This window comes from Trichechus manatus, unplaced genomic scaffold (genome assembly GCF_000243295.1).
Source record: "Trichechus manatus latirostris isolate Lorelei unplaced genomic scaffold, TriManLat1.0 scaffold00069, whole genome shotgun sequence".
Classification (NCBI taxonomy): Eukaryota; Metazoa; Chordata; class Mammalia; order Sirenia; family Trichechidae; genus Trichechus; species Trichechus manatus.
In genome coordinates this window covers 589,717-607,431 of record NW_004444005.1, presented here as the reverse complement: position 1 = coordinate 607,431, position 17,715 = coordinate 589,717, and positions in this window count along the sequence as shown.

Below are 17,715 nucleotides of genomic sequence, written 5' to 3'. Positions count from 1 at the left end.
AAAAATCAGCCATTGAAAACCGTATGGAGCACAGTTCTACTCTGACGCACATGGGGTCACCATGAGTTGGAGTCAACTCCACAGCAACTGTTTTTTTTTTTTTTTATTTTTATTTTTTCTGGTTCTATTTGTTCAGGGCTTACTATGGGCCTAGTACCCTGCATAGTCATTTCATTTAGTCCCGAGAGATAACTGGTAGTGCTGCTTTATGACCCTGGGGTGTATTACAAGTGGGAATGAAGAGTATTTTCTTCTCCCTGGAGAGTGCAGTGGAGGAGAATCCACTTTCTATGGATGCAGGTAAGGAAGTTGAGGCATGGCAAGCCTCCATGATCATTGGAATGTAGCAGAGACGAGATGGAAACCAGAGTCTTCTCAACTCCAGAGCTGTGTTCTCACTATTGTTATTTACATGCCATACTGTCCCTCTAAATGGTCAGTTTTTAAAGTTTACATTTATTTATCTCATCTTCTTAATAAGTTTATAGGTTTCCTGAGCACAGGACCATATCTTATTCATCTTTTATAAAGTAGGGGTGTTGGTTGTAGGTCTTAGAAAGTTAAGATCCAGTCTGTATACTTCTTGTGAATTCAGAAATGTTGGTCATATCTAGAGGAATAGGAGAGTGGCTCCTGGTGGTATCTATGAGCACGAGATGCCAAGAAGACTCTTGAGAAGGATCTCATTCTAGGAAAAGGGAGGATGAAGGTCCATAAGCTTGGTCCAAGGGCAATGATAAACCTGCAAAGTGGAGAAACTATCTTGAGTATGGCAAGGGCTGTGTTATTCAGATCGTTTCTAACTCAGTACTTCTCAGGGCCACTTATCTCTTTCCAGAAAGCTCTGAGGGGAGAAAATTGTAACAAAGTTACAGTGTCATTCAAATTTCTGAGAAACTTGAAGGCATAGGGCAATGATGATGATAATGATGAAGACAATAGCAATAATAATAATAGTTGTTGTCAGTTTTCCTCCTTTGTAAAATGGAAATAATAACATCTTATAGAGTTTTAATCAGAATAAAATGTATATAAAATGTCTAGCACATAACCTGGGACATAATAAGCATGTAAATGTTAACTAAAATTAATAGGTATGTACAACTTGCTAAACATTTACATATATTACCTCATTTAATCCTCAAAACATCCCTGTAGAATAGATGGTTAGTAACTAACAGGTTGGTCATTCAACCAACCTTTGGATTGTTACAGATTGAATTGTGTCCCCCCAAAATGTGTATTAACTTGGCTAGGCCATGATTCTCAGTATTGTGTGATGGTCTTCCAATTTGTGATCTGAAATAATTTTCCTATGTATTGTAAATCCTAATCTCTGCCTATGGCTAATGAGGTAAGATTAGGTTGTGTTAAAGAGGATTAGGGTAGGATATGACACCCTTACTCAGGTCACAGCCCTGATCTGATGTAAGAGTTTTCCTGGGATGTGGTCTGCATCACCTTTTATTTTACAAGGAAAGAGAAGCAAGTAGATTGAGGAGGACCTCATGCCACCAAGAAAGAAGCTTTGGGAGTGAAGCATGTCCTTCGGACCCAGGGTCCCTGTGCTGAGAAGCTCCTAGACCAGGGGAAGATAGATAACAAGGAACTTCCTCCAGAACCAACACAGAGAGAAAGCATTCCCTTGGAGCTGGTGCCCTGAATTTGGACTTCTAACCTCCTAGACTGTGAGAGAATAAATTTCTGTTTGTTAAAGTCATCCACTTGTGGTATTTCTGTTATAGCAACAGTAGGTAACTAAGACACATGGGCACCTTGGAGGAAAGGACTGGTGATCTATTTCTAAAAAATCAGCCATTGAAAACCCTATGGAGCAGAGTTCTCTTCTGACACACAGGGGGTCACCATGAGTCAGAGTTGAAGGCAACTGGTGTGTGTGTGTGTGTGTGTGTGTGTGTGTGTGTGTATGTGTATTAGGAGATGGGGCCATAAAGGTAATGGAAGCTGGATCATGCAGGAGCTTCTAGGCCCCTGCAAGGGCTTTAACTCTTACTCTGAGTGAGATTTGAAGCTGTTGGAGAATTCTTATCAGAAGGGTATGGTCCCACCTAAGTTTTAAAAGGACCACTGTGGCTACTGAATTGGTAATAGATGGATACACACCCTTACCGTACTGATACATAATAACATAATCTTCAATGCATAATTTTGTTCAACAAATACATATTAATAAACTTTAATGTGCCATGCATTGTGGTAGGAGCTGGGGTACCATGATCAGCAAGTTCAATGCCAGCTCCACCAGTGAGGTTTAATTTATGACAGGAGAGCATTGTCCTCAGGGTATGGCACAGAAGGCATGGAGCCCTCATAGGCTTTGGGGATGTGGGATAGAGACTCAATTGGTAAGGCTCTACAGAGGTAAATCAAATACAGTACCAAAGCTATTAGAATTTTCTGGAAAAAATATACTCCCCCCCTCTCTCTATATAAATATCAATAATGAATACTTAAAATGTTAAGCAACAAATTTCTAAATTGTGTCAAATTTGAATAATAGCTCCACTTAGCAAATCACTGGTGCTTAATGAAGTGAACTGGAAAACTTACAGACTTCTCACATGATTGTTGTTAGGAAATTATGACATAGGAATAGCTAAAGAATAGAAATAAAATATCTTAGTTATCCCATCAGGTGGTACAGAAGCACTTCTATAGCATTACACAGCTGCTATTATCATCATTCAGGTTTACTCTGCAATTACCTAATTGTGTGATTTCTACTCTTTCAGTAATCTTACAAGATTTTATCATGCAAGTTTTCCCTGCCTAAGCCATTGAGATAATTATTATGTCTCAATATATAGACATGTGTAATAGCAGACTCATCATCACTCCTCTCCCCCCCGCCCCCACCTATTTTTGGAGTTGCTTTACAGATATGTCCTTTTATTCTCTCTGCTATAAAATCTTTATTTTTAGTCCCAAGAATAAAGGGCTTCATTAACTATTTTGTGGTTTAGATCTTAGTACCAAGTCACCTTCTTCTCACGGACAACTTAATTTAGAACATCTAGATATAAATTGCTTTTAAGGTGTAAAGAAAATATTGGATCATTGTAAGACATCCCATATCAAGGGACTGGAGTCATAAGTGTCGGAAATTTGATTTTCTTTTATTCCATTTCCCGAATGTGAGCTGCTCTGATTGGGTCAGATGAGGTCAGGCACAAGCTTTCTTGTGGGGGGAGATATGAGACTTAATTATTTGGAGACTTGATCACCTCTGGGCTTAAATAAAACAGCAAGAACTTGGGATACTGTACCATTGCTTTATTAATGTATAAGCTCTGTTAATACACACACATCCTTATATATATCAGGGCTGGCACTAGAGTGAGGCAACCGAGGTTCATAAGGTGCGAAATTTAAGGAGGCACTCAGTCTCAAGGTCATGCAATAGGGGTGTCATTACTGATGGCTTTCTGGCAGACCCTGCACATGTAGTGCCTCCTTAAATATTGTACCCTAGGACCTTGCTTGACTCACCCTAGTCTTGGCTCTTGATTGTCAACTAATCATGTGTATCAATGATATGAAACATTCACGCTTTTGTTCATACTCTCTGGTCTAGAAGGAACACCTCTGCCAGAGCTTCCAATGTGCCCAGTGAATACATACATAGCTATTTTCCATTAAAGACTCTGCTCATGGGTCTCCTCCTGAATTCCCACTCCCCTATTTATGTCTCCACAGACACTGCACAGACACCTGTTTGCTTGATGCCCATCTCCCTTCAAACTTTAAAGTTTTGAAGGAGAGGAATCACGTCCTATTTATGTTTGTGCCCCTAGCACCTAGCCCAGGGCCCAATACATAGAGGCTCTCAATGATGCTTAGTGAATCAATGAAAAGGCTTGCAGTCAACAAGCTCTGTGAAGCAGTCAGTCTGAACTCAACCATGGTTAAAAAAAGCAAATCTCGTCCCAAATGCAAATGAATCCTAATTATGTTCCAGATAGGAACGATTTGCCATTACTGTCTGTTGACTGTGTAAGTGAAATAAAGTAAAAAAAATGATTTCTAGAAAAGAGATACCTGCAATGTCAGCCACATTATTATCTAAGGCTTACCCAGCTGCCAGCTAATTACCTTAGTCACAGGTTCTAAACTAAACACAGATGTGGCAGAAGTAATTACCTCCAGAAAGCAAAAACGCTTTCACTTCGACTGGTGGCTCTTCACAGGGGGACATGGACAGGCAGAAGAATGCAGAGATTGGGAGCATAGTGAGGGGCCCAGGAATCTTGACAGGGAGAGAGTGGGAGGACACAATCTAAAAAAGAGAAATTGTTTAGTGGAAAAAGTGAAGACTAGGGAGGGTCATAGTGGCTTCCCTCCCATATTTGAAGGGCTACCTTATGAAACGGTCTGCAGAGTTATTCAAGGTTATTGCAGACACCACCACCAGCAGTTATAAAACAAAAACAAACAAACCAGCAAAACATTTACTGAACATCAGTATATAATACTGATATGATACAATCACCCGTCTTGGGGGACTGGAGTTCTCTTGATCTTTGGTCCACATACTCTCCTCCCTGGTTAGTATAGGAGACAGCTGACATATGTACTCTTTGTGTTCTTTTTTATTACAAGCATCATTACCTCATATTGGGCAAATTATTGTTATACAACTATCATCACACCAATGAGTAAACTACAGGTGTCATCATATCATTTACTTTCTAGATCTTTGGGATCGCTGAAGGTAGGGGCTGTATAGTCATTATCTGCATGTCCTGTCTTTTGGTGCTTAACACAGTGCCAGATGCATGATGAGTATTTGTTGAGTGAGGAAATGATTACCTTACTGAGGATACAACCTAGTTCAGGGACAGGAAATGAATGGGCTGCCACTGTCACCTCTTATGTTGTGGTAGACATCTTTAATTGATCATAGAACTCTTTCCCGCTGAAGTTAGATGGGATCACAGTCTCCATTCCAACCAAAGCTTCAGAAAGTATAAATAGTCTACTGGAGTTTGTAAGTTGAAACGTGTGTCCTATCCCTGTCTTACTTTCTTGGTTGGGCCTGGAGGCTCACCCCATTTAGGGATGTTACATTGGTTATAATTCAACAAAAAACATTGATCTATTATTCACTATTCATTGTGCTACATGCTGAGGACACAAAAATGTATAGCCTAAGAATATGTTTCCCACCCTGTGATGGTAGTGGTCTCTGTTCCCACCCTGGGTGTCAACTTGGCCGGGCCATGATTCTCAGCGGTTTGGCAGCTATGTAATGATATAATCAACTCCATGATGAGATCTTCTATGAGCAGCCAATCAGTTGAAAGGGAGTTTCCTTGGGAGTGTGGCTTGCCTCCACTATATAAATGTATGTTCCAGCAAGGCTTTCCGTCTGGATCCTGCATCTGGCTCATCATTATCTGACATCCAGTTCTTGGGAACTGAGCTATCAGCTTACCTGCCGCTTCAACAATGAACTCAAACATGCTGGTGATTGTGAGGATGACACGGGACTGTGCAACGTTTTTGTTCTGTTGTCCAGAGATTGCTATGAGTTGGAGTTGACGTGCAGCTAACAACAACGTGACATACATGAATAAATACGCACCCTAAGGGCAGGGCCTGTGACTATCATTAATATAGTTCACTACATATTTCAGTCCTCCCCAAATGTTATCTGGAGTACAAAGTCTTTCACAATCTAGCCTGAATGTACCTTGTCAGAATCTTTTCCCACCCACCACTCTTCACCATGTGCCCTAAACTCCAGCCATATCCAATTTCACACCTTTCTCTGAACACACTATGTCCCTCCATGCTGCCATGTCTTCTCTTTGACTGGATTTCCCTTCATTTTTGCTCCATCTAGAAAACTGACACTCATTCTTTGAGATACAGCACAGATCCCCAAGCAGAGTAAACTGTTAAGTCCGCTGTCCTCCTACTGCCTTGTGGTCCTCTGTAGTTCACACATATCTCTTCGATGTCAATAAAATGTTCATGTGCTTGCTCCCCACACCATTTTTGCTGTCTGTCCTTCTTCTTTCTTTTTCATGCTGCTTGTAAATATTTTGGGAAGGTAAAGATTTTAAGAAAGCTGTTTAACTAGAGAAAACAAATGACCCTGCAAAGGCAGATTTGGAGAAAAGAATTAGACCCCAGCCATCACTGTCTATATAGTCCTAGAACTAGGCAAATCTTCGAGACCCATTCAAAAAAGACTTTTCTGTGTTAATTATTATGGAAGACACATTTTCAATAATAAGGCCCAAATAATAATTGGCGGAGGATGCAGATCCCCTCCCCATATATCTTTGCCATACTCTTCACACTTCTATTTTCTATGAAAAATAATTACTATTAAAACTTGTAAGCCTGGGTTATCAGAAATCTCACCTACTTTTCTCTCACTTTTTCTCTTTCTCAAATATTTGAAGCAGAGCAGTCAACTGTCAATGATGAAAAATAAATACTGAATGCCAGATTAGGAAGTGCAATGAGCAAATACACATACAGAAGAGAAAACCACCAACCACTATATGCCAACTCTATTACAGACAATACAAAACGTCAGAAGAAAAAATTGCAATGGGCATTGGGGAACATTGAGATTCTAAAAGAAGTATAAATATACAGTCAAGTATATGACAATGATGAACCCAGCTGGCTGGGCAGATATGAGCAACTCTTCAGTGCTAACTTTACTGAAAGAGGGCAGTGACACCACCTGTATATTTCTATTCTGTCAATATAATAGCCAAAGGAAAAATAAAAAAGAGAGGAGACTCAATCATTTTGTGTCCCTGGAGCTAACATGTTCTCAGGAATGTATTTAGAAGGCACTAGAGTGCTATGGCCGTGTCTTTTTCTGCTAGTTCCTTTGTCTATAACTCTCTGCTTTCTGTCTGTTGTACCTATAGTTTTCTTTGCAGCTGTGCTTAGTCCCTGACAAGAATTTTCTCTGAAATAAAGAGTAAGATTCTGAGAGGCTATTAAGAGGCAAAGATCACTGAGTGAAAAGAAAGCAATACACTGTAATGTGACTTTACTGCTTCCTATGTGCCAAGCACTGGACTCTGTATCAAGGGTATGTAAAAGAAAAAATAAAGTCGAGGAGCTTGTAATCTTGATTGGGAGACAAAAGTGACATAGCTGAAATAATTGGATGTTGATTTAAACGACATTGTATATATTTTTGAGGAGCTAAATTATAGGTGCTGATAGAGTCGAGAGAAGAAAGGGGTTAGTGTGGGCTAGACGGGTAAAAAAAAAACATGAAAGAGGTGAGGTTAGGGAGTGATTAGAAAGGGAATACAAACCTAGAATTTCCCAGAGGATAAAAGACCAGTCAAATGATTCTTAATGTAGAATGAATATGAGTAAAGAAAACAAAATTAAAATATGAGTTGACACAAAAAAGAACACTTTTTTTAATCTTTGAGAAATGATTATAATATTTCATTATTTTTTCTAGTAGAGAGTTTATTTAGAAGAATTAATTGTGCTTTTAACTTATGCTTAAACTTTGTAAATAAAAAAGTGAAAGTACTAGCCATCATTTATAGGTTCTCATAAAACAGTAACATCATAGCTGGAAAACAGGAATAAGATTGAAGTGGGTTTCAAAGTAACTTTCAAGCTTCTGCTATTATAGAAGAGTAATTTGTTCACCAAAACATTGGAAAATCTGGCTGAAAAACCATTTTGTCACATATGCTCAAGGTGATATTCATATGACGAGCAAAAAAAATTATACATATTAAAATTTAGTTATTCCTATAGCTCCACACATAAATCTATTTTGATTTTTTTTTATTTATTGTACTTCAGGTGAAGGTTTACAGAACAAATAGTTTCTAATGAAACAGTAGTACACATATTGTTTTATGACATTGGGTAACAACCCCACGACATGTCAACCCTCTCCCTTCTCAACCGTTTTTTTTTTTTTGGTGAAAATATACATAGCCAAAGATACACCATTTCAAAAATTTCTACATGCACAATTCAGTGACATTGACTACGCTCTTCCAATTGTGCTGCTATTCTCACCTAAGATGAAGGCTTACAGAACAAAATAGTTTCTCATTTAACAGTACACATGTTGCCCTATGACAATGGTTAACAACCTCACTACACATTAACACTGTCCTTACTCAACCTTGGGTTCCCTATCACCAACTTTCCTGTCTCCTTCTGCCTTCTAGCCCTTGTCCCTGGACTGCTGTGCCTCATTAGTCCCGTTTTGTTTTATGGGGCTGTCCAATACCCGGCTGAACGGTGAACCTTGGAAGTGACTTCACCACTGAGCTAAAAGGGTGTCTGGGGGCCATACTCTCGGGGTTTCTCCAGTCTCCTTTAGGCCAGTAAATCTGGTCTTTCTTTGTGTGAGTTAGAATTATGCTCTACATCCTTCTCCAGCTCTGTTCAGAACCCTCTGTTGTGATCCTGGTCAGAGCAGTCAGCGGTGGTAGCCGGGCTGTCTTTGGTTTTTGCGAGTGTGATTATGATATGCCTTGGTGATTTTCTTTTGGGGTCTATTCTATATGGGGTTCATGGAGCTTCTTGGATGGCCAGCTTTTCATGTTTCATGATATTGGGGAAGTTTTCTGTCAGTAGTTCTTCAATGATCCTCTCTGTGTTTTCTGTTTTCTCCCCCTGTTCTGGAACTCCGATCACTCACAAATTTTTGCTTTTGATTGTATCCCACAAAACTCTCAGGGTCTCTTCATTTTTCTTTGTTCTTTTTTTTGAGTTTTGCTCAAAAAGAGTTGTATCTAAGTGTTTGTCTTCCATTCCACTGATCCTGTCTTCCACCATTTCAAATCTGCTTCTCAGCCCTTCTATGACACTGTCCATTTCTGAAATCTTGTTGCTTATCTTTTGGATTTCTAATTGTTGTTTTTGTATAATTTCTGTTGTGAATTTTTTTTGGCCTTTTTGTTCCTGCATTATTTTTCTGGATTATTCCATTTTTTTGTCTGTCTTTTCCATGAATTTGTCTATTTTTTCCTTATTTTTGTCTGCTTTTTGCTTCAACTCTTGGATAATTTGGAGTATTAGAGATTTGAATTCCCTATCAGGTAGTTCTAGTGCCTTTTCTTCTTCTGGAAAGTCATCTGGTGTTTTATTTTGGATGCCTACTAGAACCATCCTGTCCTGTTGTTGTAAATGTTTTGATATTGTCTGCTGTTTTCTGGGTATTCAGTAGTTATTTTTCTTGTTTATTGATTGTAGATTTGTTTTTTTCATTCTTTTTTTTTAAATTTAGCTATGTCTGAGCAGGCGGGCTGTGTGTTCTTTGCTGTTTGCTTGTTTGTGGGCACGATAATTTTCACCTCTTTCTCCAACTGGCAGGGTTGGTCGCTCAGATATGGTACAGCAGGGCAGGTCTAGCTGAAGAGGAGTTTATGGGATGAGTTGTTTATGGCACTTACTGCAGCCACCAGGGCAGGTTGGTAATCAGTGCAGGGCAGGTTCTGGTAGGCCGTGTCTATGTTGCTTGGTGGTCTGATGTTAAGCTCACGATGCAGGTAGGTAGGATAGAGGGGAGAGATTGTTATGTATGGAGCTAAGATGGATATGGGAGAGAGGAGAGAGGAACAGGATCCAAAAACATACAAACAAAAAAAAAAAAGAGTGGTAGGGGAGCTTGCCATTGGAGTGGAGAGATGAGAGACTATGAAATGGAGAAAAACAAAAAAGGGAAGAAGAAGAAAGAAAATAAAAGAAAGAATGAATAAATAAAAATTAGAAATAAAAAAGAACAGCAAAGCTCCCAAGGATCCCACCGGTGAGGCTATGAGGTCTGGGGAAGTTGTTTCAAGGTATTGCAGTACAGCCTGGCTAGAAGGCATAGAGGTATTCAGTGCCAGGTATTCAGGGAACAGGAAGAGAAGGAAGGTACACAGAGACAAGAAACTAAGTAATGAAGAAAGACAAAAAGGGAACAAGAGGGAAAAGAAAGCAAAACAAAATAAAAAAAAGAACAAGAAAAGCCCCCCAAAAACAGGAAAAAAAAAAAAACCCTACAAACAAAGAAATGACCTCAGGGATCCCTCTGCGTCTCTGCACAAGCTGAGGGGGTATGTCCCAAGTTGTGTAGCACTGCCCGGCCAGAACGGGCTCCCAACTTGAGAAAAGGAAAAGAAAACAAACAAACAATTCAAAACAAAGAAACAGACCAAAGCCCCAGGATCCCACCAGTGTGGCAGCCGAGACGGGGAAGCAGTTCCATGCTCAAATGGAGCTCCGCAGCCCCTTAGGAAGAAGCAAAGATGGCGCACGGAGCCAGGTATTTGAGCAAAAGAAGGGGGAGGTGGTGAGAGGTAAGGAAAAAATCAAAAGAAGTGGAAAAAAGCAGCAACAGCAGCCAACAAATGGCACTGAGGGAGCCAGCCAGTGTGGGCAGGTGAAATCCAAGCAGCCAGTGCTTCCCCGCCAAGAGTCTCTGGTCCAGGGAAGCAGAGGAGGCCGAGCGGGTGTGAAGAAGGGTGGGGGGTGGGAAAGTGTATATCACAAATTACCGGTTGTTTTGTCTCCTGCTGGAAGCTCCGAGAAGCTGCTTTCTTGTACCTCCTATTAGCTGGTCTCTGATAGGAGTCCAAGATGGTGGATCCGTGCTGCATTAGCTTATAGGGGACCTCTGCACAAATCTTTCCTTGCTCTGTGTTCTCTGTTTCGTTAGTCCATTTGGCGCTTGGCTGAGTTCTTTATCTCTTCATTTGATGTTTTAGGGTTTCAGTATTGCTGTTTTCTCTGTTTGGCTTAGTTTTTTGGATCCTTGCTGTGGAGGGACAGCATGGTGCTTCTGCCTAGAGTACCATTTTGCCAGAAGTCCCCCCATTTTGATTTTTAAAAAGGACCTATAAATTATGAATATACCATAGTGTAAGTGAATGATAATCTATGGACAAAAATATTGTGATAATGGCAATGTAGATTTCATAAGTATGAATTATCTATTGCTGCATGACAAATTATCCCTGAATGCAATGCTTAAGATAACAACTATTATCTCACAGTGGGTTAGGAATTTGGAAGAGGCATAACTAGATGGTTCTGATTCAGGGTCTCTACTCAGATTATAGTGAAAGCCTCAGCTAGGACTGTAGCCATCCGAAAACTTAACTAGGACTGAAGGATCTGCTTCCAAGATGGTGCACTCTGACATGGCTATTGGCAGGAGGTCTCAGCTTCTCATCATATGAACCTCTCCACAGGGCTGCTTGAGTGTTGTCATGACATGGCAGCTGGCCTCTCCCAGATGGATCAATCTGTGAAACGAAGGCAGAAGCCACACTGTCTTTTATGACCTAATCTTGAAAACTGTACATCATCCCTTCTGTCAGATGCTACTTTTTAGAAGTGAGTTACTAAGTCTAGCCCACACTCAAGGAGTGGGTAGAATTAAGCTCCCCCTATTGAAGGGAAAACTATCAAAGAATTTATGGATATATTTTAAAACCAGCACACACATTATCTTAAGTATACATCTATTGTATGAATTTACTCAATAAATGAATGACAAACTTGTTTTATTTACCTCTGTATTAAATATCCATACAACACTAGACAAAATGTATTCTAACATTCAGACAGTCGAAGAAAGCTCCTCCTCAGCCCTACATATCCATTACAAAACACATTATAAAACCCTAGATTTTCATTATATGTTGGCTTAAGTAATTTAAATGTGAAAGTAAACATTGATCTTAATTGAAATTTACAGTCGACTTATAATTTACATGTGTGGGTTTTGTTCTTGTATTTTACAGAATAAAAAAGAACAATTTAAATTGTTCAAAACATTGGACATTGCCAGGAAATTGTCATTGTGGATTTTGTTAAATGCAAATCGGCCTCTCCACTGACCCAGTATTCTTTTAAAAGACTAACAAAAGCATATCTGCTTATTTATTTACTTTAATAATAATTACAGTATTTTATGGATACCTGAATTGCTTTTCTTTTAACTTTTAAATAAAATAATTAGTCCATAACAGAGTCCCTGGTTGTCGCAAATGGTTAAGCTCTTGGCTGCTAACTGAAAGGTTAGAGGTTCAAGTCCACCCAGAGGCACCTTGGAAGAAAGATCTGGTGATCTACTTCTGAAAAATCAGCCACTGAAATTAATATGGAGCACATTTCTACTCTCAGACACATAGGGTTGCCATGAATTAGAATCTACTCCGTGGCAACTGGTTTGTTTTGTTTCCTTTTTGTTTTAGTCTCTAACAGGTTTGTGAATTAATAGAATACAGTCTCCAGGTCAAGTAACATAAAAAAAGTTTTACCTTAGTTAAAACTTTGATGATTCTCAAGACATTTATGGTCTTGTCCTTGATCTGATCCAGACAAGGTGGACGACTATCTTAGTTATCTAGCACTGCTATAAGAGAAATACCACAAGTGGATGGCTTTAACAAAGAGAAGTTTATTCTCTCACAGTTTAGGAGGCTAGAAATCTGAATTCAGGGCACCAGCCCTAGGTGAAGGCTTTCCCTCTCTGTCGGCTCTGGGGGAAGGTCCTCGTCATCAATTTTCCCCTGGTCTAGGAGCTTTTTAGAGCAAGGACCTCGGGTCCAAAGGACATGCTCCACTCCCTGTGGTTCTTTTTTGGTGGTATGATGTCCCTCTCCTCTCTGCTTGATTCTGTCTTTTATATCTCAAAAGAGATTGACTCAAGATTCAACCTAATCCTGTAGATTGAGTCCTGCTGATTAACATAACTGTCTTTAATCCTGCCTCATCAACATCGTAGAGGTTAGGATTTACAATACATAGGATAATCATATTATCAGATCTCATCATGGAGGTGATTGCATCATTATACGGCTGCCAAACTACATCATCACTGCCAGACCACTGAGAATTATGGCCCAGCCAAGTTGACGCATGACCTTAATGATCACAGAGACCTTATACCAGTCTCTCCACTTCCTAGTAAATAAAAGATTTGGATAAGATGATCTCTAAGTTTCCTTGCAGTTATGAAAATCCAAAATGTCATGACTATAAAAGGACATCCTCCCTGAATCTGTATCTGGCTCTTACTGTGCTCTATCATCCAGGTGAAGAGGACCTTGGTATGGAGGACCTCGTGTTCTGCATTTAGTACATATTCAGGAAGCAAACTCAAGAAGAATTATCAAAATAGTGAGCAGGACACATCCCACTTTGGTGAGTGGCGTCTGGGGTCTTAAAAGCTAGTGAATGGCCATCTAAGATGCATCCATTGGTCCCAACCCACCCGGAGCAAAGGAGAATGAAGAACACCAAATAAACAAGGAAAGTATTAGCCCAAGAGATACAAAGGCCCACATAAACCAGAGACTCCATCAGCCTGAGACCAGAAAAACTAGATGGCACCCGGCTACCACCAATGACCGCCCCGACAGGGAACACAACAGAAAGTCCCTGACAGAGCAGGAGAAAAGTGGGGTGCAGAACTCAGATTCTAGTAAAAAGACCAGACTTAATGGTTTAACTGAGTCTGGAGCATCCCCAGAAGACATGGCACCTGGACTCTCTGTTAACCCAGAACTAAAACCATTCTCGAAGCCAACTCTTCAGACAAAGATTAGACTGGACTGTAAGACATAAAATGATACTCGTGAAGAGTATGCTTCTTAGTTCAGTTAGATATACAAGACTAAATGGACAGCTCCTGTCCGGAGGTGAGAAGAGAAGCCAGAAAGGGATAGGAGCTGGTTGAATGGACACGGGAAATCTGGGCTGGAAAGGAGGAGTGTGCTGTCACATTATAGGGAGAGCAACTAGGGTCACATAACAATATGTGTATAAATTTTTGTATGAGAAACTAACTTGAGCTATAAACTTTTATTTAAAGCACAATAAAAAGAAACAGTGAGCAAGACATTTATGGTCCTTCAATTAGAATGTGTGACAGCTTTGTGAAAGGATAAACCTCAGAGTGCCCAGTTTCTCTCCTTCATGCTCAGGGGATTTGTTCTTATAAGTCCTATTAAGTAGGTAAATTCTCTGTGTATCGGAGAGAGCACAGACTAACAAATATCAGTTTACTTGTTGCTGTTTGCTTGCTGCATCCTTGGTAGGTGCTTACCTAATTCTCCTAAAAAATGTATTCACTGAAGCTCAAATTTATATGCCATATTTAATTTATTTGGTTTCAATAAACCTCACACAATAGCTTTTTCAGAGGGTAGATTGTTAAGATATGAATGCAAGCTTGAAAAAATCTCTAGCACTACCAAAAAAAAAAAATTATAAACTGTAGCACTTTATTCAGTGAACTACATTAGGTTTATCAAATTTCTACCATATTTAAATGCAGGTGAAGAAAAGGCAGGCAACCAAATGGAATTAAGTTCACATCCGATATTTAGAGAGGTGTCCTACAGTTGCTGTTGAGTCAGTTCTGACTTGTGGCAACTCCATGTATGTTAGGATAGAACTGAGTTCCATAGGGTTTTCAATGGTTGACTTTTGGGAAGATGACCAGGTCTTTCTTCCTAGGCACTTCTGGGTGGACTCCAACTTCCAACCTTTCAGTTAGCAGCTGGGTGAGTTAACCGTTTGCACCACCCAAGGACTCCTAGAAAGATGTAAGCACATGGAATTTGGGGTCATGGAGACTTGGCTTTGAATTTCAGCTTTATTAGATGTAGAACTGTGGGCTCAAGACTTAATCTTCAGGTCTCAATTTCCTTCGCTGTAAAAAAAAAAAAAAGGCGGGGGGGAAGGAGCGATAATAAAACCTACCTCATAGGGGAAGGACGTTGAACATAGTTCAGTTCATTGTGAGGACACTGAACATAGTAATTCCTCCAGAAATGGTAGCTATTATAACAACAAATCAACATTTGAAGGAGAGTAAATCAGACCTATATAGTCTTGGAGATTAAATGAAAACTATCCACCATTTTGTTTCTTTCAGTCGTCACCTTTTCTTGTTTTTTAATTTTGGGAGAAATTTCCCATGCAGAAATATAGCTGTGTGTGCTGCAAGTTTTTATTTACATTTGCCATGAACCCCAGTCTTTTGATTTGGGCTGAAGATGGCTGTTTAGAGTGAAGTGTCCATGTGTAGCAGGAAAAGGAAAAGTAAGGCTGCATCTCTTTTTTTCTCTCAAAGGACTCTCTGGGATTTCCTGAGAATAGGGGGTAGCAGGGCATATGAAGACCTAGCAGGTAACATCTTTCGATTTATGCATACATCCAGTTTCCTACAGGATATGTTGCAAAGTTAGGCTTGCCATTAAGCTGCAAACCCTTTCCTTGGTGACAACCGATGCTGTCCTCTAGTTCGTTTTTTTTGTTCCCTGTTGCTGTTCTAATGCAGTTCCCCATCTACATAGAATGTTTTAGAAATAATAAGGATGTCCCATCGCATAGGCGTTCATGATTTGAAATCGTTTAATCTAAGAACACTTAATACTAGAATTAAAGACATAACTTTCCTTTATAGTTTCTAGGCATTGTACATTTTGGTTTTCTTTAAGTCCTAAACTAATCTGCTAATGTTTGTTGAAATATCATGTACACCAGTTTATCGATACTTTTCTGAGTAAATTTCCCTAGCAACCTGTCTCTGCAGGTGGGCACAAGAGTAGGTTAAGATGCTGCTTGTCTAGCATATATAATGTGAAAATATCATGAAAAGAAGCCCCGTTGTTCCTTCTACCAACCTTGCTGTGACTGCCATATAAAACCTGCTGGGCCATGTATTTCATACAGGGGCAGATTATCCAATAGGCAAGGTAAGCACTGTGCTTATCTTGCTTACCAGATCATCTGTGGTGAACAGTTTCACATGGGCTTCACCACATCAAAATTGTTCACTACAGATTGGTAAGTGAGCACAAGTAAGCCTGTGTTTACCTTGCTTACTGGGTCATCTGCTTTTGTCCAGGGATTTTACATTTGAAAAGAGCTTTGATTCTGTAGGAAGGTGCTATGGGGTTGGGGAGAGACAGATGCCAGACATACCTAGAAGCAGAATCTTTGACATGGTGAAAAAATAAGAAATTATTCACTACAGATAATCTGATAAGCAAGGTGAGCACTGTGCTTACTTTGCCTATTGGATAATCCGCTCCTGTTTATTCATCTTAATAAGGGCATTTTAAAATGGCACAAAATGTCTCCCTGGAAGAGACAAAGAAGGCTCACAGTATTAAAAACATCAAAAGCAGAAAAAGTTAAGTAGTTGCAACAGGTACAGATCTCAGGCAAAGAACTACATCGAGGCACAGAATCTCAGATCAAATATGCTTGCTTTTTCTTTCACCCTTTGGGGTTGTTCCTCTGATAAATAATTCACAGACTGCAGTGCAAAGTAGTTTGCATACTGACAAGATTAAAAAGAATGCTTTGTCTGGGTTAAATTTACAATCTGAAACCTTCCTTTAAAATGTCAAGAAGGTAATTAATTTAAGAAGGTTTGCCAAGCAAAGTCTCCGACCCTGTCAGAAAAATTTCATTTCCTGAGGGTGAAGGGGATGCTGCGTTTATCTTTCCCAAATGCCTGTTTCGGTATCCATTTTAAGACCAGTTTTCCTCTTCCTAATATGCCTTTTATAGCCTTTTTTCTTTTTAAGCAAAAATTAACCCAATATTCTTTCCTGGTAGATTTTTTGAAGCTTACCTAACATAGTCTGCAAATTACCTCTGAATGGGGACTTGAGTACAGGTCAGACCTTTTGACACAAACAGGAGAGGAGCATTTTTCACCGAGAGCACTTTCGCCTGCCTGAACATTCAGACAAGGATCTTGAGTAGCAGCGGGAAATGCATAGATTCAACAGCATGAAGATTCGGTTTTGGCATAGCAAAACATCCTGTCCCACATACGCTCAGTAGTGTGCATTCTTATGAATGAATGCTTATGGCAATCAGGGGGGTTTTTACAGCAGCTTTGCGAGCCAAGTTTACTGGTGTAAAATTTTATTAGCAATTGTGTCCCCTTAGCTAATCCCTGGAGGCATTACAAAAGAGATTAAACAATGCCTTGCTGTTTGGAAAAATAATCCAAAATCCCTGTATCATGTGTGCATACGCACATACACACGGCAGAGCAAGACAAATGCTTATTGACCCACTAGAGGCATGTTGCACTTCCTCTTAGAAGTAGTTTGCCAGGGTAGCAAAACTAAATAGATGTCATTTCACTGATGCTAATCAGGACAAAATAATTTCATCTCTAATTTACTTCAAGAAACGAAGGCCAACTGAAAAGCGTCTTAATGCTAAATGAGAAGAAAAGTAGGTCAAATATACGAAATTCTAAATAAGAATGTTATGATTTTCATGCAAATCTGAATCATAAAATGTGTTCAATAGGGATGCTTTTGAATGCTTGCTTGTCCTCCTTAGTTACCAGTTCTTGAGCCTGGTAAATGAAGTGTTTGTGTTACTACAAGCCACTTTTCTGGGATTTGCCTTCTACATCTTATGCCATCTTAGTGGGGTCAGAATGTGCTGTATCAGTTTGGCAGCTGTGGTCTCTGAGGCTTTAGCAAAACAGACACTGGACAGACGATTTTGCAAAGCCCTCACTCATCACCATCACAACATGGGAAAAAAGATCCTATTAAGGGCACACTTTCGTTTTCTTTTTCAAGGAGCCTACACTATTAGGACTATTAAGGGCTAAGGTGCACTTGACCCAAGCCATGGTGTTTTCAGTTGCCTCATACGTATGCAAAAGCTGGACAATGAATAAGGAAGACAGAA